The following is a 24621-nucleotide window of genomic DNA, read 5'->3' as shown; positions in this document are numbered from 1 at the left end:
TTTATATGACAGCTATGTGCTATAATGATCCGATTTGCACAATTTCTTCTGAGATTGTGGTGAAGCTTTGAATAATAATCTGTGCCAAAATTTCTTTAAGATATCTTGTTAAATAAAAAAATTTTCCGTACAAGGACTTGATTCCGATCACCCAGTTTGCATGGCAGCTATATGCTATAGTGATCCGCTATCGGTGGTTTCGACATGAAAACTTGTTCTTCGGGAGAAAGTGCTGTATGCAAAATTTCAAATCAATAGCTCAAAAGCTGGCGACTCATTCTATTAACTACTTCGCGTATATACTATATGGGCAAAAGATAGTAAGACTTTTTAATTTAAACTTCGTGCGAAATCCATTCGTCGAAATATTTTTTTTTTTTTCTAAGTTGGTGTGACTGTCAGTGACATCTGTGTCAAATATGAAGTCAAAATAATCATTATTGTTTATTATACGCTTGTCTTTCTGAAGTACATAAAGTGCATTCGGTGATTTTTACGAAAACTATTCAACAAAGAAGTTTCATTAAATTTTGTGTGCGGAAACAAATTTCCAGTGTCGAAACTTTCGGAATGTTGGAAAAGGCCTTCGAAAGATAATTGTTTGTCTCCAGCAAGTGTTTTTGATTGGTAAAAATTTTTTAAAGAGGGTCGAGAACGCGTTGACGACGAACCAGGTCCAGGACATCAACTGATGATCACACGTCAATAAAACAAATGAATTGGTGTCTCAGAATCGACGGTTAATAGTAAGAGATATTACTGGCATCGTTGGAATATCGTAAAGATCAGTGGAAACCATTTTAAAAGATCATTTGCGCCCAAAAACAATGAAAACATGATTGGTTTCGAAATCACTCATTATTTTCGAAAAACAGCATCGCATTTACGACTACCAAAATGTCAGGAAACGTATTATTATTGGCGATAAGTCTTGGATCTATGCTTGCTATCCAAAAAAAGACGATCAATTGGCCGAATATCACGGCAAAGGTGAGCCGACGCCAAAAAAAGCTAGTCAAATCAGATCAAAAATCGACGATATGTTGACAGTTTACTTCTACAAAAAAGAGTACCCAAGGCCCAGGCTAAAACAATTCAGCTCGGCATGCTGACATACATATATACTTATAGTATAGTATATATATATATATTATAGATGTCCGACCTTTTCCTTTAGATCTTAAATATTTCGTGACAAACTTAATACACCCTGTTCAGCGTATAAAAAATAAAAACACTCCCCCCTAATGCCACGCGTTGCTTCGAGGAGTGCAATTCTATTTCTAAATGTTTTTTCATTTAATTGTTATCTTTTTGCTTAATTACTCGTGCAACAAACGCTTGTAAAACAATGCAAATATATTTTTAACTAAATCAGCTTAGCATTTGATGGACATAAGCTGATGAGCTCATGGCTTGGCAAAGAGTTAAATAAATTCAGAAAATAATAAAAATTTAGAGGAAATACAGACAAGTAATTAAAATATATTTTTTTTAGCTTATTAACCAATACAAGCGCGACAAATCACAAGTGACGGCAATAAAGTGAAATTAATGACACAAGACGGGAAAAATATTTGTTGGTATTCATGTATATTTGTATGAGTGTGACCGAGTGTGAAGAAAAGTGTGACCAAAGCTTTTGTGTGGGTCGCTTGCTGATTACCTAACATTCAGACGTGTGTAAGCAGCACAAAACCTGTAAAGTTTTATTATAAAGAACTAAATCAATGTCGTACTACATGCCTTGATCTGGTATGAGGTCTCAGTAGCACCATATTCAGTATGAGATCTGAGATTTCGTGCATTATCGTACGAAAATGGCCGACGTAAAATATGTTATGCGAATTCTGGACATAATAGTATGGTAATATATAGTATATATTTTTTCAAATATTATAGTCTACTTGCGAGAGGCCAAAGAATGTGTGCGAGTCGATTCGGCGCCATTCGCAGTAATCGGGACTGAGGTATGGAACGACGTGACGCTTTTTACGTCGAGACTTTAAATTGAATGCGTACAAAATAGAGCTTGTGCTAGAACTAAAGTCGCACGACCTTCCCAAACGAGATATCTTCGTTCTATGGCCTCTTGAAAAGTTCCAAGAAGATCCGCCGATTTCGAACCCAATTTCGTTCATTGATGAAGCAATTTCCTGGGTTAATGTTTATAGCAACAAGCAAAATTGCCACTTCTGGGATGAAGAACAATCTGAAAAGATTCAAGAGCTGTCATGTTTTTCAGAAAAAACAAAGGTTTGGTGTGGTTTGGGGCCGGTGGAATCATCGGTCCTTATTTCTTCAAAAATGATGCCGGTGAGAATGTAACCGTCAATGGCGACCGTTACCACGCCATGATAAACGACTACTTGATGTCTGAAATTGAAGCTCGTGATCTTGGCTACATTTGGTTTCAACAAGGCAGCGCCACTTCTTACACATCGCATCAATCAATGGATTTATTAAGGGAACCCTTCGGCCACCATATAATTTTATGTTTTGGGCCATTCGATTTGCCACCAATAATCGTGCGATATCACATCGTTAAACTTTTTCTTGTGGGATATGCAAAGTCTAAAGTATATGCGAACAATCCTGCTTCGATTCAGACCTTGGAGCAAATCATCACGCAAGTGATTAGCTAGTTACCAGTGAAAATGCTCGAACGAGTCATCGGAAATTGGACTCAACGGATGGACCACCTGAGACGTAGCCGCAGTCAACGTTTGAAAGAGATAAACTTCAAAAAGTAAATGCCGAAAGATGTTCTTTCGAATGATACTAAATATTCCCCATTAAATTTGAAGTTTTTCTGCTTCTTCTTTAAAAAAGTAGGGAACCTCAAAATAGATCAACCCCTATTTGCTAAGAAGTATTGTCAAGTTGGTAATCGTTTTTGAAAGTAAGTTCTGAAAATTGAAGCTGAAAATTTAAAAATCTGAAATCTCTGAACACTTAAAGGGGAGACTAAAAATTATTTAAAATGCGGCGGCGAGATTTCAGCGTGCTAATGGGATATTTACAGCCGAATCTCATAAAGTTAGGCGCAGAGCATTTCAACACATATTGATTTAGACAGCTGTCAGAAATATTTTTAAAAATAATGCACAAAAGTTCCAACCTTTCCAAAGGAGGAGTACAAAACTTAAATAGTTAAAAAAAATAGTGTTAAAATTAAATAAAGTAGCATTAAATTAATTAAATTAGTGTCGTAATTGCTCCCTTACTACCTGTTTTAATCACGCTCAAGGCCTCTCTTTGACATGTCAGTCTATACCTGTCAGCAGCGAATGTCAGCACCACGTCAAGGCAATGCACAGAAAAAACGCTAGAGTCTGGGTAAACTAAAGTCGAAGGGTGTCGAAATACATATGTAAATATATATATACATATATATACATACATACTCATTTACATACATCTTCATGTACATAAATTCTTCGCTTTATACGTCCCGCCGTGGATCTGATCTATTCGAAAAAAGCAACTTGCTTAACCGCGCCACCAGCTGTCTGTCCGTTCGTGCGTCCATTAGTGCTTAGCGCTCGTTTCTGCAGCCATTTCAGTATTTCAGCATTTGAAAGTGACATTTCTGCGCATTTTCGCTTTGACGTTTTTCGAAATCTGTGCGCGGATCACCCAGAGAAACCAAAGACAAAACAAAAACAACAAAATTCGGCAGACGTATAAAAATAGCTGAGAAAATAAAGAACGAGCATCGCGCAGATACAATAAATAAAGTCAGCTTTGCCGGAGGTGATCAACGCGCACACACACACACACACACACAAGTCGAAGTGTATTATAAGTCAAGTGAAATGTACGAATACTTGTATGCGCTGGTGTTTGTTTGCGACACTGACTGCGGGCAAAAATAAGAAGGAAAATTATTGAAAAAAGCAAAAAAAATGTGTACAAAGAAAGCACACACATACACACACGCTGACGCGGTTTAATGAGCAAAGAAAGCAATCTGACAGAACCCATTAAAGAACGCAAACATGCGCCGCCTGCCTCGCGGCCGCCAGTCACTTCACCTTCGCCTTCTGTTTTTTTTTATTTTTTTGAAAATTTTTCCTATTCATTTGTGCGCAATTTTCTCGTATTTTCCACGGTTTAATTCAGTTGATCACTCGCTTTTTGCTTGTTTGTATTGATTGCATGCGGCGACAGTGTAATAAAAACAAAAACAATTACATGCAACGCTGGGAAATGCATTAGTATATGTAAAAAAACGGCAACAACAACAATGCCAACAGCAGGCTTTGGCAAAAACAGTAGACATTCACTCGCCCAACATTCGGCGGAGAACTGACACGAATGTATATTACGATGAGCAAAAAATAATAAGACTTTGTTCATATTTTTGAAATTCTTAATTAACTCTGCAAGATCTATATCGTCCCCCTGAAAGAAATCCGCTTTGGCAGCAATACATTTGAGCCAATATTTTTCCAATCCTCCAAACAGTTCAATCTCCGGAATAGTCTTCAATGCGCGTAGCGACTCATGTTTCATGTCTTCAATTGACTCATAACGGTTTCCCCGGAGCGGTCGTTTGGGTTTGCTGAATAGTCAGAAGTCAAATGAAGCTATGTAAGTCAGATGAATACGGTGGTTGCGGCACGATATTGGCGGAAAATTTGACGAAAAACTCATGAAGAATCAATGCAATGCGACGGTGCATTATCGTGGTTCAAAAACCAAGAGCTGTCGGCCCATAATTTCGACCTCTTTTTACGTATAGCTTCGCGAAATCGACACATAACACTTAAAAAATATTCCTTGTTGACAGTTTGGTCAGTCGTAAGGAAATTCGCAGTGCACCACACCTCGATATTCGAAGAAATCTGTCAACTTAACATTGATTTTTGACCTGCTTTGACGTGGTTTTTTCGGCGTCGGCTCATCTTTGCCACGTTATTCAACCGATTGATCGTCTGTTTCCGGGTCGTAAGCATAGATCCAAGACTCATCGCCAGTAATAATACTTTTCATGACATTCTGGTAATCGGAAAGCATTATTTCACAGACGTTAATACGATGCATTTTTCGAAAAACTGAGTGATTTTAGAACCAATCGTGCTTTCACTCATCACATCATTCAAAGTGGTCTTCACTGACAGTTCCGATATTCCAATGATGCCACTAAGATCTATGACTGTTAATCGTCGATTCTCAAACACCATTTCCTTTATTTTATTGACGTGTTGATCATCAGTTGATGTTGATGGCCGTCCTGGACGTGGTTCGTCGTCAACGCGTTCTCGACCCTCTTTGAAGAATGAATTTTACCAATCAAAAACACTTGTTCACGAGAAACAATTATCTCTGGACACATTTAATGGAACTTGAATAATTTCACTCATCGTAAAAATTACCGATGCCAATTTATGTACTTCAGAAAGCCTAGCGTATACTAAACACTAATGATTATTTTGTTGAGACATTTATCGCAGATGTCACTGACAATGACTGTCCAACTTTAATGACTCTCAAGACTGACAATGACTGTCCAACTTAAAAAAAAAAAATATTTCGACGAGTGGGTTTTCGCACGAAGTTTAAATTAAAAAGTCTTACTAGTTTTTGCCCAAAGTAATATAATGTATATAGGTGTGTGTGCATATAATGTATATAGTAAGTATGCACCTATGTACTGGCTCTCCGCGCCATACTATTACCTCATATTCCTCCCCTTTTCTTCTTGTGAAAATGCATAGCTCTGTTTTTCTAGCAATGAGTTTTTAATAATATAATTTATATTTAATATGTTTTATTTATATACAAGACTTCTTGTTGTACATGCGCTATACATATACTATACTTTAATACTTTATGTAAATACTGTGATGTAGAAAAATGTTATCAAAAGACACAATTGAGACCTTTCAGCAAACCACTTTGTATTTAAAAAGCGCTTTATATTATGAAAGAACATTCTTATTATAAAATGAAAATGATGAACGCATACATTTTTGCTGGCCACTTAAAATACAAGTATTTATGATTATTATGCAGGTTGCGACTTTTTAATTGTTTTCACTTTTGAGAGAAAATAGCTCATTTTCCAATTTTATGCGCAAAAATAAAAATTCCACTTCTCTGAAAATACATATTCTTCGGTGATTCATATGTGCTTGAGTTTTTATACCGATATACCTACATTATATATACTATATATTACTGTATATATACATATTTAGCTGTGCAGTTATGGAAAAAAATTTAAAATTGTTTTTCAAAAACACATGTCTCTTTAAAAATTACACAACCTGAAACAGGCAGCCGATTTTCACTGGAATTGTTGCTATAATCTGTTCAATTTATATTTTTCTGTAATTGCAGATGTCTATAGATTAGAGTTGAAAATTTTAATCATTTTGCAAATAAAATACAAAAATAGGGAAGCTACCGTTACACCGAAATTATAATAGTAAAGTTGCCATACAAGAACTTAATCAAAAACCGATCAAAGATCGGTTAGGTTGTATGGAAGCTAACATGTCAATTGAAAAGTCACTGCCTGACACATAGATGGCGCCACTAGAATTGAATTCATATGAATTTTAGTTAGCCCTAACCTTCAAAAGGCGCGTGTATAAGTTTTACAGCTGACAAATCATTAGTTTATAAATTATATGATTTTTATAGATTTTGATTTTTTAAGAAAAAAATAAAGTGGAAGTTAAAACTTGACTTGATTACGAGTTTTCGGACACTTCTTCTTCTTAATTGGCGTAGACACCGCTTACGCGATTATAGCCGAAAAGGAAAATACAGTTTTCGGACACTATCCCTAGAATATCAGTCATCAAGGATTGGTATGCTAAGTTTAGATATGAGTGGACGTTCAAAAGACGTTGTTACCGATGAAAATATCATAAAGATGTAATTTTCTAGATAACAGGCACTCTAAAGATATTAATTGAACATATATAACATATCATTCACGAATATCTAGGTATGAGAAAGCTCTGTGCAAAGTCGGTGCCGCGACGACCAACGACCAGTTGATGATTCCGAGCAGTGTTGGGAGATGTTTACGTGTAACAAATACGTGTTTTTGCGATGATATGTTAGAGTCGAGGTCCAATCGACAGTGATCCGAGTCGACTGCTCACGATGAACCCGCTCCAAAGCATAGAAGAACGCAACAGTCGGCTGGCAAGTTTATAGCGTTTGGAATAGTATTTATTGACTACGTCTATTATATAGCGCTGGGAAGATACTTTCGTCGCATGAAGAGGTAGTCGCCGAAACTGAGGCCCATTTTAAAGCTAAAGATAAATTGTACTAAAAAAATGGTTTAGAAAAGAAGAAGAAGAAGCAAACTATGTTGAATAAAAATCATTTTTGCCAAAAACTGTGTCTTGCTATAATAGGTCAGGAACTTTTCAGTTGACCTGTTATATGATAAAGTAACTCGGTCTGAAAAAGATCTTCAGAGATTGCATCGTAGCCTTGAACAATAATTCAAGCCTTTGGAGTAAAGACCTTTTATGGAAAATCTTTTCATTTGGCGAGATATTTTCATGAAATTTGACATGGATTATTGTCCAATCTTCTAAAAGAGTGCTCCTGGCGCACTCTGATGATATTAATACCATTGGCCTCAATATTCGCGTCGTTAGTTCTGCTATCTCAAGAATGGATAAGGAGCGAAGAAAATGGGTCTGGTAGTGAACGAAGGCAAGACGAAATATCTCATGTCCACAAACAGACAGTCGTAGTACCCGCGACTTGGCTCCCCACTGTTGGCAATCATAAGTCGTAGATAATTTTGTCTACCTTGGAATCATTATTAACACCAACAACAATGTTAGTTCCGAAGTGCAACGCAGAATAATTCTTGCCAACAGGTGCTACTTCGGACTGAGTAGGCAATTGAGAAGTAAAGTCCTCTCTTGACGATCACAAACCAAACTCTATAAGTCATTAATGGATAAAAACACTCCAGCTCTGAAAGTATTGGAAGCAGAGGAAGAGGAAGATCTCCACACCGTTGAAAAGACCAGGTGGAGAAGACCCTGGTTACATTTGAAATCTCTAATTGGCGCCAAACAGCGAAAAGGAAGAACGATCGGAGTTAAATTCTTGTACATTTTTTTTATTATGGAAGGTATTTTAGTTTCAATATAACGGAAGCTAACAACATATATTTTTTTCTTATAATGTTAAATGTCAAATTGACCCAAAAATTAGATTTTTTTCTTATGTTCATACTCATATAATTTTGTTTTAATGCTGTCAGAGCGATCTCATGTCATTATTCGTGTAATTCGTGTATTATTTTCACGTGATTCACTTCTCGTTATTCACCGAAATGATATGCCATTGACATTGTACGAGTATACACAACATTATTTGTCAAAAAACATTTGATAAACTTTCACTATGCTCGTCAGCAACGTCAACACAGGACGTGCGCGCGGACTTTGACACCAACGCAAATGCAAAGGTGTGCCAATCAAACAAGTGATTTCACCAATAAATCCAACAAAAGCGTAAAAATTGGCAACATCAAATATTAACTGGCTGCCAAGACGACGTCATCACTTTATTGGCGGTCATAATAGCGAATGAAGAAGCTGCCAAACACAAATCAAATCGAATGAAATGAAATCAACAACAATGAGGCGCACAACAATAACAACACAGAACGCAACTCAAAAGCGTTGAAATATTTGTATGATAGCCAATAAATGCGCGAGCCCACTTAAATCTAGCCAAGCACACACGCGGCACATACGCGACTGCTCATTGTGGCCAACTAATGCTGCCAACGCGCCGCTATGATTAGGGTGAACGAACAGCAAGCAACAAACTTACTGCACACCCAACGCTCCACCGCGGCCAAGCCTCAACTTAAACGGTGGTTAATGCACCAATCAAACCTCTCAAATTCTCAAATCCGCGATTTTCGCACCACCAATAATGTTGAGCTTGCTGCGTGACACCTGTTCGACCGGCTATCGGCAGCGGTAAGATTGCCAGGAACAAAGTGGGCACAACCGCTAAGTTGCGGTGGACGCGGTGGCTGCTTGCCGCACACGTGTGATCTTACAACAGACGCTTTTATACTTTTTGTCGCATAGCATAGGAAATGCTGAACGAAAGCTGAGCGCTGCCAATAAACAATCAGCGCCAATGCAGCGGCTGCAGCATCCGCTGAGACGCGTGTCCAACTGGGCAAGTCGTCAAAAATGTGCGTCCACAATTAAAACAACTTAAAGCGCAAATTAAAAAACACTAAAAATCTACTCAAAACAAATTCACACATGTGTACGTGTATGTATGTGTGGCGGCACGCGAATGCGGCTTCCACGGAATGACGGCGCAGCGTTTGGATTATGAAGGCGTTGCTGTGGCGTCTGGCGCTTGCCAAAAGGACTTGCCAAGAAAAATGAACGTACAAGCCAACGGCGGCGTGTAGCCAAAAGCGACCAGGCGACCAGCAATCGGCGGTCGAAGATGCTGTCATCATTGGCTAAATGCCTGCCGCAGGCGCGCAATGAATGAATTTTATGAGCGACGCACGCAGTTTCAGCGCGTGCACTTAGCGCTGCTTGCCAAAAAAGATGAGGCGCGAAGAAACGCCACAGAAGCCGCTACTCACTGCCGTTCTTGGCAGTGTGTTGTGCCGTTGCTGGCGCGCTGAGGTTGAGGCTGCGGCCGGTGGTGGTGCGAACGCCATTTGGCCAAGGCGGTGGTGGCAGGAGCCAAGAATTTCGTATTTGTATTTAAGCACGTGCACACACATACACTGACGCGTTTCTCCGCGAAATGTTTATTGTTTTCTTCGCAACACTCCGCGCTCACGCTTTCCCCGGTGCCGCACTTTTTTCGTTATTTTATTGTTTTCTCGCTGCGACGACGTCTACAGCCGCCTGCAGGGAACCGCTCCAGCTGCCAAAAGATGTGTGCGAGTGCGGCATGGGTGTGTGCGCTGCGTTGTAACATAAATCTCAGCGTTGCACTCTGACATTTCTTGGCGTATAATGTTTACATTTTACTGGCCAGCAACCAAATAAGCAGCAGCAAATAAAAAATGTGTGTGTGTGTGTAGCTGGTGCTTTTCTGACGCGGCATTTGTTTTAGCCGCTAAGTCATTGCTTGCCAGCACATCATATAGGAACATTTTGAGTGTGTGTGCATGTTGGGATTTTTAAAATTCGTTATTTGCGCGTGCTGCTTGTGGCAGGCAGCACAGTCGCACACACACTTATAGAATTCATAGCTGAATTGCCAGCGCCTTTCTTGGCAGCCGCAGCGCGTACCAGCAATGGCAGTTATGAAGAATATCGAGGAAGTGCTTGGTTGTTGCGGCACACTTGTGCGTTGTTTGCTTACTTCATTGTTGTTGCCGTTGTTTTGTTGTTGTCGCCTGTGTCTTGTCAGCCAAGTGAAATGCTGCAGTAGACTAGTAGGCGCTGCAAATTGCAGACTTTTCAACGCAGCACTGCAGTGATTATGGTGAGTCAATGCACAGACAAACAGACATACATATTTACTTACAAATATAGTCTCTGAAGCGCATCTCCTTAAGCATGAGGACCAATGCACACACATGCCCTTTCCATAATACATATTGTTACTCATACGCACTGTCACACATCCATTTTTTATGGCCTAAGGTTAGCATTTACTCATATCAAAACCACTAAACCGTGGCATTTCGATTTCCATAAGCAATAACAGTTAAATGCCGTTGTTGTCTCTTTGTACTACAGTGTGTTGTTTAACAAATTATTTTTTTCCTTATTCAGAATATAAGTATTTTTTTATCATACAATGGTATGGAGCTACTTAAATCCCGAGATTAAGCTTTGACGTAGTTTTTTATTTATTTAGAACAATCCTGCTGAATGGTAGTGAAAGCATAACGCCAGGAAAAGACAAACCCTATTTCCCAATCGATGACGATGGACCACGCGTTCCATTGCCCGACCATGAAGAAATTCGAATAGCAAGCTATTCAAATACGGCGGTGAAGAACTGATAAGGAGCATGCGTCAGCTCTTTGTAGAATATGGTCGGACGAAAGTATGCCCGACGATTGGAAATTAATTTCTGCCCAATTTATCTATCGTGCAATGGTATAAGGTTCTACGTATTGTTAAATCCCGAAAAGAGGATCGACACATTACCAGCTTCGTGACGAAAAGGAGTTTTTATGCAGTGATGTCTGAATTTGCTCCGTCAGGATCGGAAAGGATAGAACAAGACTTCTCAAGTCCTTTCTGAATCGAGGGAGGCATGGGAGGGGAAGGACTCGCTGGAGGATAACGCCGGATGAATCAAAGCTGGCGGGGAGGTTCCGGAACTTTCCATAAGCTACAGTTTTAGGCTTCCTGAAAGCTGCAGCGTCTTCCAAGCGGAAATGGCTGCCATTAAGGTAGAGATAGATTTACTGCTCCGGGGCGTAGCCTCTTTTGGAGTGGCGACTATCCACTAAAATAGTAGGTCAGAGATTGTGCCTTAAATTCACTAACTGAGCGCTCAAGACTAGTTAGGGACGATGGACCACGCGTTCCATTGCCCGACTGAGCTGATGTGATCCCTGTCAAATGGATTCAAGGGACTTGAGCCTGCTTCTACAAATTGCTGGCTAAACTAGATTCAGGTATCCTGGAGTTTTCTGTGCCATGTCGCTAAACCGGCAGTTTGTGCAAGAGACTATGCCCTTGTTGGACAAATATTTCTTGAGCCTGCAGTGCCTATTATAGAGCGCGACAAAGAAACGAAATTTGTCTCGGGGGAGGTTGATCATATCTCTAAACCTTGATAGTAACCACCCACTAGTAATTTGGCGTAGCGCATTCCTATTGCCTGCCAATGTCGTTCTCTCCCTATATGGTGTGGGAAACCACCAAATCACATCAACTTGGAAGCCGCCGCATAGCGGGCTAGCTCGTTGGCCAACTCAAAGTCGGCTACCCTTTTATGAACTGGCTCCTAGATCAGATCTACACGGTTGCAAACTGATAGGCAGTTCAGCCTTCCCATACACTTCTCCACTAATAGCGATTTGGCTTCATAGGCTGAGATCGCTTAAAATGCCGCTTGACTATCGCTGAGTATAGCGATACGCTGGTTGCGGTAGTTGCGTTGGAGATTAATTTCTGCACACTGACTTATAGTGCTTCTGCTTGATAGTGCCCCCAGTGCCGCCTTATTGCCGAGAAAACTTTAAGCTTCTTTGTGAACCTCTTCGTAAGGCTGTCTCTAAAAGAAGGACCAGTGGTGTGTTTTTCCCTAAGCTCTTCATTTTTTGAGACGACATTATCTTCCTTTTACCAAAATTCTCTGCTGCCGTGAGCTACATGGTATGGTTATTTGATCACTAAGTGACAAAAGGCCTTACGGTCATGGTATACAGCCACTTGATGATTTCTGGCTTGAGGCCCAAGGATCAACCGTCTAGGCGTCTGCGTATCGTGAGAGTCTTGGTAGTTCTGGACAGTGTTAATTCCAATGCCTATTCTACCGTAAGTTTGAGTCTGTCAAATCGGAAAAGTTCTCAGCCAGGTGTACCCTTTAATGGTTGTAGGAGTTCTAAGTAATACTGGACACTGTACGCTTGGGATTCATGCAGTAAGATGTTAGCTGCATCTGCTTTTTTGAAGAAGATGCGGTAGAATAGTCTCAACAATTCCTCCTCGAACGTGCCGCTTTTGCCAGATCAAGATGAAAGCACTTTGGATCTTATACTTTCAGACAAAGAAATGGTAATAAAACAACTAATCAAATTTGTGATAGGTTCAGGCAGCTTTCCCGATAGGTAATATCTAAATACAGGAGTCTTTCATCCATCAGCCATTTAACTTAACCATAACAGTATATGTCGGAATTAATACCAACCGATCGGAAAAGTTGCTCAAATTTATAGTTAGACGATCTATGAATTTTTGAGATATCGATATGAAATTTTAGTACAGATTATTGCCCAAGACAAGGCTACAGTCTACGCACACATTATTTCGATCGGACTACTATAGCATATAGTTGCCATATAAACTGACCAATCAAAATCAAGAAGATATACGAGTATAGTATTTATTTTTAAACTCTCTATGCTATAGGAAACGAACCCTTAAACGGTATTATGGCTGCGGTGTAACCGCTGCCGATCAAGAAATAAATAAAATTAATATTTTTATGCGATATGTGAGGTTAGAACATTTTGCTAACCATAAAACCAAACTAAAATGGCCAGCTTGTGGTTTTAAAATTATTTTTCATGGCGTGAATTAACGAAAATCGAACACTGTGACGCGCTGACCAGACGAATTGACCCACACATTAAATCAGAAACCAAAAGTTCGGCGGTCAACAATAAAAGAAAAGCAAAACCAAAAAAAATATTTTATATATAGATGAACTGAATGCACAAACAAAGTCATAATTCTTATTTTCTTAATTTTTTTTTCAAGCATTGTTTAAAATGGCAACAACAACAACTACACGGCAGTTTGTTTTTAACACTCGGTAATAATTTTTAAGAAAATGAAAAATCGTTTGTAAAAGCAATAATGATGCGCAGGAAGGCGGCCGGGTGTGGGGTGCGGCAAAAGCAAAGTGCAAAAATATGCAAATCACTTAAAAGTCCGAAGGTGGAGCATGAGAAATTAGTAAAGCGAAGTGATGCAAACGGCAAACGAATGTAGACGGTAGGGGGGTGGACAATGCAGTGGCGCTGCAAAAGTTTTTAGGCGTCAGGCGGCGACGGCCGAAGGACATTAAGTCGTGCGCCAAGCACTGTCCACACACAAAGCAATGAAATTATCGAAAATAATAACTTCGCATTTTCGCCTACACAATTTCGGCAAACGGGCGTAAAGGAGGGGTGAAGGGGGGTGAGGGGGTCAACCGGTCAAAGGCGAGAGCAAGCGAGATATGTCTGCATTTGCGTTTTGTGGCAGCGCAACGACTTTGTGATGGTAATAAATTGCGACACAAACAGACGGCCGTGGACAGACACAACTGCAGTGAAAATTAAAGCATGAATTTGATTTGTAATTTGCGAATTTTTCATTTTAATGACCACAGCGCGGCCTAGTGCTTTGTGGGTACATGGCAACGGCTATTAAAATAAATGCATCAAAGCAGACGCTGCGCCATAATTATGCAAATGCACATTATTTGTGTGTGTGTGTGTGACTATATGGAAATTGCTGCTTAGAATAATTTATTTTGTTTATTTCAAGAAATGGCCGAAATGTATTTATTTTTAATTTTATTTGTTTCAATATTTAACTGCCATATATGCGAAATCTCAGCTGTTAAAAAGTGATAAATTTCGTGTGGCAACTCATTCAACTGTAAGCCATAGCCATTTGGTCTATCAATAAAACTGACACCGATTGCAGGCCATAAATCTGCGAATAGCCAGCAGCTTCTTCCAGCGCGCGCGCTTGACTTGCGAAACGTGTCGTAGAAAATGAGGCGGAAATGATAAAGAAAAAATGCGAAAAATACGAAAAATGTGCAACTGTAACATTATTTGTGTGACTGTGACAACAAGCGCTGAGCACAGCTTTGCACTGACCAGCATTTTTCGACGCTGCGAAAAAAATTTAAAAAAATCGCTGAAGGCAAACATATGCAGCAGCCCAAAGAATGGCCAGTGAACAGGAAAACAAGACTAAGTTGCCAATTTCCGGCGAAAAAAATGCAAGGAATTAAAATTGTTTGCTAAAAAAATGCATGGCAGCGAAGAATGTGCAAAGCTGCTGAGGAGTTATTTCAGCAGGATGTCCGACACATTGTTTGTGTCACCAGCGTATATGCGAAAATTGGCAGAAAACAGGCGCTGCCAACAAAATGTGGAATGCTAAAAAAATATTCTAGAGGCAGCACAATATTTGGCTATTGTAAAAATAATAACTAAAGAACGAAAGAATCGGCACTTCCTTTGTTGAGGCTGCGACCAACGCCATCCTTTTAAATATTTTTTTTTTTGGTCACAATCAATTATTTTATTTTTTGTTTTTGCCATCGCTGAACCCATTCAATCTAGTACACATTTGAATAACAGCATTTTTCTCTCATTTTCATGTCAGCAATAATTCACAGAGTCACAGATAGACAGCAGGAGGCACATTCCGGCACAGCCTTGGCATAGAACGCGCAATGTAATTCGACAAAGCCAGCAAGCGCTGCTGGAAAATATTATTTTCCACGCTGCATTGCTCAAATTCCTCAGCAATTAAACTTGTGCCGCCAATGAATTCACTTAATTTACTTAAATGTGAATTTGTCATTGTGAGCGTCGCCGGGAGACATCGGGCTAATACAGCACGAAGGATGCTAATTAACTTGAGCAATGCCTTCGTGCTGCACGCTGCAAAGCTAGTAGTGGTGGACGTGTAGACTTAACTGTTTGTTTGCTTTTGTATGCACTTATAATTGTTTGTGTAATTTAAGTAACAGAGGTGTGCGGCAGGCACTCCTGCCTGGCAGGCGCTGCTCTTCAGGCTTTCTTCCAAATTGTTAATTGTTTTAATGGCGTATAAATTCTGGCTGCCAACAGAATTTTCCTTGTAAGACATTAGTTACGCTGCATTTAATAATAAGCAGTTTGAGTAATTACTTATTTAGGGGACAGATTGGGGGAAATAAAAATAAATTAAAGCAGTTTGCACGTTTTTGTAATAAAATATTTCTGGTAAAATAAAAAATTAAGCTTCGGGAACAATAATTATTTGAAAATAAAATTTAAAATAATTAAGTTGAATAATGTACAAGTAGAAATATTAATTTCGGCTACAATGACGCTTCATAGCCTTCACAAATGCATTTCTTATTGCATGAAAAATTTTAAAAAGATCCTTAGCTTGATTTTGATCGTTCAGTTTGTATGGCAGCTATATTTCTATAAACAATTTCTTACCATTTAGAAGTGTTGCCTTTAGGAATAATTCGAGCAAAATTTATTGAAGATATTAAGTCAAATAAAAAATATTTTCAAACAAGAAGCTAATTTTGGTCGAACAATTCGTATGGCAGCTATATGCAAAAGTAGTCCAATATAAACAATTTCTTAACAGATTGTGGCATTGCTTTGTATAATACTCCATGCCAAATTTTTCAAAGATAACTTGTCAAATGAAAAAGTTTTCCATACAAGCACTTGATTCCAATCGTTCAGTTTGTATGGCAGCTATATCAGCTATTCCGACAAACGAGTAGTTTCTTGAAAAGAAAAATACGAGTGCAAAATTTCAGATTGATATCTCAAAAACTGATGGGCTTTTTCATGTATAACAGACATAAAGACAGACGGAGAGGCAGATCGATAAACAGATCGATAAACAGCGGATATGGCTATATCGTCCAAAATATAATGGTCAACTCATCAATATTGTCACCTTTTCGCTATCTTTTATTTTTCTTTTTTCTGTTTATGTAAGCATTTATATGCCTATTAAATGTATTATGTACAGCTTACCATGGCGTATGAGTAATATTTCTTATTTAATATCACTCATACGCCCCGTTTAGTGCGCACATTAAAATTTTTTAAAGCTACAACAATAACAACACAAGTTGTAATAATAAATTTCGGTTTTATGTAATTTTTCGCTTTCCATCGCTGTGTATCGAATATGACAACAACAAAACGCGAATGCATGTTCGCGTTCACAATCGCATGAAAACATGACTCCCCCGCATATTTTTGCTTTCAAAAAGAATATTTATGATTGTATATATAATATATGCATATGGGCATATAGTATACGACTAAATTTTATTTGTCAATCTGTTAATATTATTTTGTATATTTATCTGTAAAATATCAACAGGCATAAATTGAGTTTGCTTTTGATTTTTCGAAGTTTTAAAGTCACCAATTGCTGTTATGGTATTTGAAGACTTGAATTTAGCATTTAACTTAAGACAAAATACTGATCTGAAGCCTGCAGCCTGAAGTAGAAGTGCAGAAATACTTTCAGCTCAGCCATGCTATGCTCGATGCGTTTGCAAATTTATTACAGCGGCAAATGCATAACATTTGTCGAGGCGTCATATGGCGAAATAAATATTTATGACGGCGCCGAGTAGTCGTGCTCTTCTGCTTAGTTATACATATGAGCGATATGCCTACATATAAGTAGACATGTGATTGGTGACTTCCATGCGTGCAGTTCTATGCTTTTGAAAACGATATAACTGTATCACTTCTTTCTTCTAAAAAACTTTTCTGAGAATAATAATTTTGTCGCGGGAATTTTTTAAGTTTGAATGGTTATTTTTGAGAAACGAAAATTAATTGGTGCAATTTTAGTTTGAATGGAGAAACGAAAATTTCTATGTTAAATGTAAAAAAGGCTACCCCTAAGAGTTAATCTACAGCGCCTGGCTTGAGGGGGTATTTTTTTTGTCAATCACTAACATTTGAGGGGGTAAGAGTTGAAAAAAAAATTCAAATTTTTTTTTGAAGCACCTTTATGAGTACCTATTTGAAATGCAGAAATTTACTCAGAGGTTTGCTGTCGGAATGCACACTTGATGAAAACATTTTGTAATGATTGATAGGAACTCAAGAAGTCTGTACGAAAAACCCACTAATAACTTTGATCAATTTTTGACAGGCACGATTTCACAAATTCTGTCAATCTTACGTTTGTATGCCTTGAGCTTTATCATTCAACTAAAATAAAATTAAAAAACAAACTTTTTTGAAACATAAGGGGGTATTCTGGTCTAGAAATTTGAAGAAATCTAAATCTAGCTTTTTTCCTTCTACATCGAGAATGCATACTAAAACTCTATGAAAAGCATTTTTAAGCAAATTTTGGGGATAATAAAAACAGTAAATGCTTTCTTAATTAATTGTCAAAAAATCGATCGTTATTTCTGCCTCTCGGCGATAATATCACCCCATATTAATTTTCTTTTAACTATTTGTAGCGAATTTCAATATGAATAATCAATTTTCATTAAAATAAACACTTTGCGATAAGTTCTTCAATACTGTCGGGTGATCCAAGTAGAGGCACATTCTTCAATAGCCAAAAGCCATCTGTCAATTTTTGACAGATTATTCGTGAATTTACAAATCTTTCAATTTTATTACGTTCTGTAAAGAATGTGTTTCGCGCACTTCACTCAACTAATACTCAACATAATCGGCTATCACGTATTATTCCCAAAATCACCACCCATCTTGAGGCCCAGCACTCATTATTAGATAATATTTGACCGAATAGACCACATTCAGCTCGAAGTGAGTGTATACGAAGACCGTGGAACAATTGGCGCTTTTTAGGTCGAGATATTAAATTGAAAACGTATAAAATACCACTTGTGCAAGAACTGAAGCCACTCGACCTACCCAAGAAGATCCTACGAGATGAGGCCCACTTCTGGCTCAATGGGTATGTAAACCAGTAAAATTGCCGCATTTGGGACGAAGAGCAACCTAAAAAGATTCAAGATAGTTTGTGGGCCAGTGGAATCATCGATCCATATTTCTTCTAAAATAATGCCGATAAGAACGTAACCGAGAATGGCGACCGTTATCGAGCCAAAATAACTGTTTATTGCCTGAAATTGAGGCTCGTCATCTCGACGACATTTGGTTTGAACAAGACGGCGTCACTTCCCACAATCACACACATCAATCAATGAATATATTGAGAGAACACTTCTGTGAACGGATAATTTCACGTTTTGGGGCAGTCGATTGGCCAACAAGATCGTGTAATATCACACCGTTAGACTTTTTTCTGTGGGAATATGTAAAAGTCTAAAGTCTATGCGGATACTCCGAATTCGATTAAGGCCTTGGAGCAAATCATCACGCGTGCCATTCGCCAGTTACCAGTCGAAATGTGAGTCATCGAAAATTGGATTCAACGTTTGGACCATCTGAGACTTGGCTGCGGCCAAAATTTAAAGAAGATAATCTTCAAAAAATAAATGCCAAATAACGTTCTTTCGAATGATAATAAACATTCCCCATTAAATTCGAGGTTTATGTGTTGTATGTTTAAAAAAGTAGGGAACCTCGAACCTCTCTAGCATATTTATAACATTTCTATAGTATGTATTCTGTTAATTTTTATTATTAAATTTTATTTTTTATATATTTAGCTCACCAGAATTCTGATATTTTTGTTGCTTCAGGAAATTCCATCCAACTGCTGTGGGCGAATTGCGGTACTATTTTTATCAGCGTGTACATTTCGGTTTTGACACCGACACTAATAACTGGTTTCGCGACAATTCACCGAGGTTGCATCATGATCGTTGCGATTATGTAAGTAAATGTTTGCTTTCCAACTGATTATATATAGATTATAGTTGATATATGATATATATGTATTTTGATTAATGATTTAATTTATTACTGTTCAATATTTCATATTTTTTAACAATTTCTTGGTTAGAAAATTGTGGCTTTTTTATGCTTACATACGAAACTAATATTGCACATATGTATGATTTAAGTTTATTTACCGTTATATGCCTGTTCTAGTTTCACTACACTTACAGTATTATGTAATTGTCTTTTTTAATTGTCGAATTATAATTACATGTCGATTATTGTTACATAATTTCGGGTGAGTGTAGACTAAGCGACTACATTTTGTTGTTGTTTCAGCACTTTATTCAAAACTACGTTAATGCGATGAAAGTCCACTACTGCTATTAACGGTTATTTATTTTTAACTAATTTATATTTTATTGCTACGCGTATGTTTTTGAAGGTTTTTGAATATTTTTGAATATTTTCGAAAACGTTTATGCTCTCGATTTCCCGCTTTGTCGCGCACAGTTCACTTGTGAGCCACGCGTGTGCAGCCTTCAGCGCGTACGCCAGCGTTATGCGTGTTTGCAACGCTCCAAAGTCCAGCTGACTTTGATTTTCCAGCCAATTGGCCACTGCTGTAGAGTGTTGGAGCTGTGGCCGTCTAGTTTGGCTCGACTTGGCTTGATGCGGTGTTGACATTTCGCAAGCACAACGCTGCGACTTCATAATTTGGCGTTGACAGTTGCCAAAAAAAGTGAAACAATGGCTTGATTTGGGTTTTAGCCAGCAGCTGTCTGCCGCTAGACTGTTTTTTGCCAGTCAGGTGTGGGTTGGGGTGTTCGTTATAGCCAGCATTCTACCGGAACTTGAACTCCACCTGCGCCATTTCATCGAAAACTTAATTGAACCCTTACTATCGACAGCGTGCCGTTATGGCAGGGAGGTGGGCTGGTGCGTGCGTTCGACCAACGTGTGCGTCTGTTGACGTGCGACGCGCACTGTTGGTAGCTGCATGATTGAGACGGACGTATTTTTAATTGCTACTTTCCCGGTTGTTGTTGGTAGTTGGTTGTACGTAGGCACCAACACGACGTCCTTGCTGACGGGCAACTGACAAAGTCGGTCAATAGAATTTCCGTTAGTTTCCGGTCGGCATTTAGCAAACACTTCACTGGCGTGGTACTTAAACTCCACCGGCTGTTGTTTTTGGCCGCGATCACCTCCAGCGTCGTGGTTGACTGTTGTCTGCGATTTGTTGTTGTTATTGTTTTCTTATCGCCTGTTGGCCAACACCGGATTTGGACTTGGCTAATCGTCTGCACGTTCCACCAGCGTGTGTGTGTGTGCGTGTGTGTTGGCTGGCCGTTGGCATCATATTCTTTGCCACTTCATGACATTTCTTGATGACTTTTTGAGTTGTTGGCCAAGTGCTGCAATTGTCATCGCCAATAAGCAACACAAACACACGACATATACCGTTATGTCTTGCACATTGCTTAACCCGACACTGTGTGTTTGTCTTAATTCTTGGACTTGGATCACAACATCATCACATCACTTGAACAGCTGCTCTCTTGGCCAGAGGTTGTTGGAAAATAAAACTGAATCGCCAAACAATGAAGACGAAATATATGTTTTATTTTTTTGCTGATTTTTTTCCCCCTGTGTTTAGTGATTTGCTGCTGTTTGTTGTTGTTGCTGCCCGTATTTTTCTGGCTGCCGTGTTGGCGATTTTCTTGGATGCGTTGCGATCCAAGAAAATCGCCCGAAGGGCACACCGCCACTTTCGGTGCCAAGCAGGCACACCACACGTTGTTGGCTGCTGCTACTTTGTTGGCCAACTGACTGACGACTGCCGTGCCATGGCTCGGTTTGTTTCGGTTTGGCCTGCCAAACGGCAAACAGCAAACGGCCGGCCGCTGTCGCAGTCGCAATCGCCTTGCGTAGTCGGCCAAATCGTAGTCGGTCGTCGTTGTTGGCGCGTCATCATCGCGTTGCGACATCGTCTTGTTGTTTCTGGTGTTGTTGTTCTAGCAGTGCATCGTCGTATGTGGCCAAAAAATAGTCGCAAATTGGTTTGTACTTAACCCAACGTGTCTCTTTTTGTCTCATTCTCCTCAAAGTTCTCATACAGCCGCATGTTAGTTGCCGCTCTATCTCTCTCTTGATTGTGCTATGCGACTCTCACTACGGCATAAGTTGTCAGTAAGAATGTCTAAAGGTGTACACGGTAAAGTTTAATTTTCTGTTTGCGATACAATAATAATGTTTTCAAGTGTAAATGCATCGAAAATATTAGTAAGTCACAGTGAAATAAAGTGCTTGTATGGAAAGCTTTTTCACTTGAAGAGATATCTTCAAGAAATTTGACATTAATTATTGTGTAAAGTAATGACGCACTGTTCGAAGAAATCGTTCAGATCGATGCTCTATAGAATATAAGTCCATACAAACTGACCGATCACAATCCTTATAAGGAATATATTGTATTTGTAAAAGTTACGATAGTTTTGGTACAACCGAAGTTAACATTTTTTCTTGTTGTTTATTGTTTAAGTTTTGAAAAATCTGAAAGAATGTTATGGTAGCCGATATACATACATGCCAAGAGAGAGAGAGTAGATAGATAGAGAGATAGTAAAATTGGGGACTTGTACCGCGATCTATGGTCTATGTCATATATGGTCATAAAGGTCCAACATCCTGAACAATTCCAGGAGCCTGCAGGACGCGACTGAAGTGATGTGATCCCTGTCCACATAGATGAAACCTAGGGCCTTGAGCCTGTTTCTACAAATTTCTGAGCAATCCAGAATCAGGTGCTCTGGAATTTCATGTTCTATGTTCGCAGAGCCGGTAGTTTGCGCAAGAGGTTGATCATTTTCTTACACCTTAAAAGGTTGTACCCTTCCAAGGGTAGCTTGGCATGACGCATTCCTACTCCCTGCTGCCAATTGTGTTCTCTCCCTACTCTCTCCTCCGTGCGGAGCAGCTCCTTTAGAGTGTGCGACCCCACTGAAATGCATGGTTCTGGCCCCATCATCTTGCACGCTGCCAAAAAGCGAGCTAGTTCGTCGTAGAGCCAAGAAGGAGCGACAGATATGACTTAAGGAAAATATTTTTATTTTGTAAGTGTACTGACAAACTTTTCCCTATTGACCCTCTTTGTGACGTTATGAAAATTTACACTGAGAAAAATGTGTCTTAATTCTAACGGGTATAACTTCATTTGACATCTCTGTTGTCGTTATTGTTGTACAACTATACTATTGTATTGTCTCCCTTATCAAATGCCATTCGACTTGACTAGCAACTAGGAATGTCAAAATATCGGAGAAGACTTGTAACTTGCGATTCCTCCAATTTTATTGCCGAAAAACGGTTGTACCAGAACTGATTGGAAATATTTGTAAAACTAGTGTAAACTTAATTTACAAAAGAGTTAGAAACCGATCGTCTGATTACAGCTGAAGCATTTTTCTGTTCCTGGAACGTCTATAATAAAGGTTTGGAATTTGATTTACACATTGTTGTTGTTGTATTGACTCATAGTAAACCTGTCTTTTAGATGATAATACAGCTAAAATTTGAATTAACATGATTTCTAACATAATTTATAAATATATTTTTTATGATTTTGACTTCACTTAGTTTCTTAAATCCTCGTATTATTTATTCATACAATTATTTTACCCTTTACGTACTTTCTATTAGATATGCTTTTTTTTTGTACAACACTAACCTCGCACTCGTACTTTCTTCAAGTCAAAACTGCACGTGATCCGTTTGCCAAATTTCCTTAAACTAAGACATTTACGGGAATGCCATAAAACAAAGCAAAATATACATATGTATGTATATATAAACTTATGTATGGCGCATACATATCTATGCTCATATCGCTGATGCCTACGCATTGACAAAGTCTCCCCGGGTTTTTGTCATACTTTCATCGGCGCGCCACTCAAACTTTCATCAACATCTTACTTGCCAGTACTATTGTGCCGTTAGTTGCTTTTCTGGCATCTTGCGGATGTTTCGCAACTTGTATTTATCTTGCTTACTCCACATCCAGAGAAAGAGTCAAGTGTTGCACATTTTTTCGCCAAGTGGACTTGGACGCCGCCGTCATTGCATGCCGAGGATGGAGTTGCCTGTCTCTCCGCCGCGCTGCGGCTCAGTCGGACGCTCAGCTGGCACTGGTGGCTGTATGTGGTGTGTCCTTTGGCCCGGTCGTTTGGGTAGGTAATAAATAAAAATTGAATTTTCACAGGGGTTGAGGAGATACTGTAAATGCAGAGGACAAACAAAGCAAGCCGAGGGACCGCAATGCATCCACAGCCTTGCGGGAGAGCGTGAGTGTGGGTGGTCAAAGTTTTGGAGGGGGAGATGTGAGTGAGTGTGTGTGTTGGTATGCGCGCGAGTAATTGGCGAGAGCATTTAGTATTGTAGCGCGCATGTTTACAGGATGTGTCGAAGTAAGCACGTGCTATACGCTTGTTTACTTGTTTGGCTGCTGTGTTTAGTTTGTGGGCACACGTGGTCGTTGTGTTGACTGGCGATTTGCGAGACACACACAGACACACTTTTGAATAACTTTATTGTGATAAAAGGGTGTTTAGTGCGAGTTTGGGGGAATTTGCTATATTTTTTTGTAGAAAATAAATACACATATAAGCTTCATTTTAATATATTTGAGTTGATTTTGTATAAAGAATAACTCTAAAAAGTTTAAAAATTTGTTAAAAGCTCCTATTATGCCACCCTTTAGATAATATTTGTTCTGTGCTTCATTAACCTCTAATCGAGTATAGTAATTACAAAAACAAAGTTACTGAAAGCGTATTAATTGTTGTAAAATTAACACTAACCATTTCGACATGTGTGCTGCATGCAACACTTACCACAAAAATGGCGAAATTTCGCTTATGAGTTATGACATTTTAGGCCATGTTTAGCGACCACCGCTGACCACTTGCCATATTTTTTTATACATCAGCTAAGCAGGGATTTAGCACATTAAAGTATGCTACTTAGAGGACATCAAAAATTTGTTTATAAAAAATTTAAAATTTAATTAAATAAATATATAATTTGATCAAAAATTAAAAAAATTTGAAATTAAAAAAATAAAATTAACAGAAAAAAATAAAAGAAAAATAGGTATACATACATATATATTTTAGATATTATATTATATCTATTATTATTATTATATATTTATTATATATATATTTTAGAAAAAAAAATCGTAAAACGTTTTTAATGAAAAATATTTATTTATCAAAAGCTTAAAAATAAAACTTAAAAAAATTAAAAAAAAAACCCGAAGAAAAAATATTTTGCAAAAGGTTTTTAAA

General features: G+C 38.6%; 1 long non-coding RNA gene across 1 annotated transcript in view; it reads right to left on the bottom strand.

The window, feature by feature from the left end:
- The window catches only part of LOC126752889 (uncharacterized), a 29824-nt gene extending 8673 nt beyond the window's left edge, over nucleotides 1-21151 (bottom strand). Inside the window, exon 1 of the long non-coding RNA XR_007666052.1 lies at nucleotides 19107-21151. This is a non-coding gene — a long non-coding RNA (uncharacterized LOC126752889). The remainder of the gene's footprint in view (nucleotides 1-19106) is intronic.
- Nucleotides 21152-24621: the final 3470 nt, after the last annotated feature.

Source organism: Bactrocera neohumeralis, chromosome 3 (assembly GCF_024586455.1).
Source record: "Bactrocera neohumeralis isolate Rockhampton chromosome 3, APGP_CSIRO_Bneo_wtdbg2-racon-allhic-juicebox.fasta_v2, whole genome shotgun sequence".
NCBI classification, from domain to species: domain Eukaryota; kingdom Metazoa; phylum Arthropoda; class Insecta; order Diptera; family Tephritidae; genus Bactrocera; species Bactrocera neohumeralis.
The sequence above is the reverse complement of the archived record's forward strand: the minus strand, read 5'-3'. Positions and strand labels throughout refer to the sequence as shown.